Genomic DNA, 721 nt, shown 5'->3' on the forward strand with positions numbered 1-721 from the left:
ATGAATGAAAAAATTCATCTACTGGAACAGATGATCAGCTAGGGATCTGATTCAGAAAACTACCTTTTATTTCAAATGCATATATAATTTTACCTAAATATGCAGTTTCCTTTTTTTTTTTTTAAATGCATTTGGTACAAGTTGCCACTATGCAGCTCAGACTCATGATCTTCCTGTTTTCAGTCTCCCCAGCACTGTGATTATGGTGGGCACCACCATGCCTGGACACCGTCACTGGCTCAGTGCACCCAGAGCGGCGCCAGAGTGCTGTATGGTGCTGGGGATGGAATCCTGGTCCCTATGCTTGCCTATGAAGGTGTTTAGTCTGCTGAGCTATCTCTCTAGTCCCTTAAATATGTAATTTCAGGGGCTGGGGAGATGGCTCAGTGGATTAAGTGCTTCCCTGGCAAGCGCAAGGGCCTGAGTTCAATCCTTGGTTCCACCAAAAGTAAATAAGTAAATAAATAAATTCAAATACACGTATATATAAATTGCATAGTTTTTAATCAAACTATATATTTATGAAAGTTAATTACATTTCAATAGCCAGGACCTATAAAACTTTCTGGATATGTGCCTATGTGAGATGTCAGAATATTTTTCGTTCCCTTTGTAACATTTGCTTTTTAAAATTGTCTACACTTGTTGAAAAAATAAAATTGGAATTGTTTTGTGACACTTTAGATCTAGATAATGTGAAGAATGCCTGCAAGATCCTTCT

The sequence above is a fragment of the Octodon degus genome, unplaced genomic scaffold, assembly GCF_000260255.1.
Source record: "Octodon degus isolate 3935 unplaced genomic scaffold, OctDeg1.0 scaffold00175, whole genome shotgun sequence".
In the NCBI taxonomy this organism is placed as follows: domain Eukaryota; kingdom Metazoa; phylum Chordata; class Mammalia; order Rodentia; family Octodontidae; genus Octodon; species Octodon degus.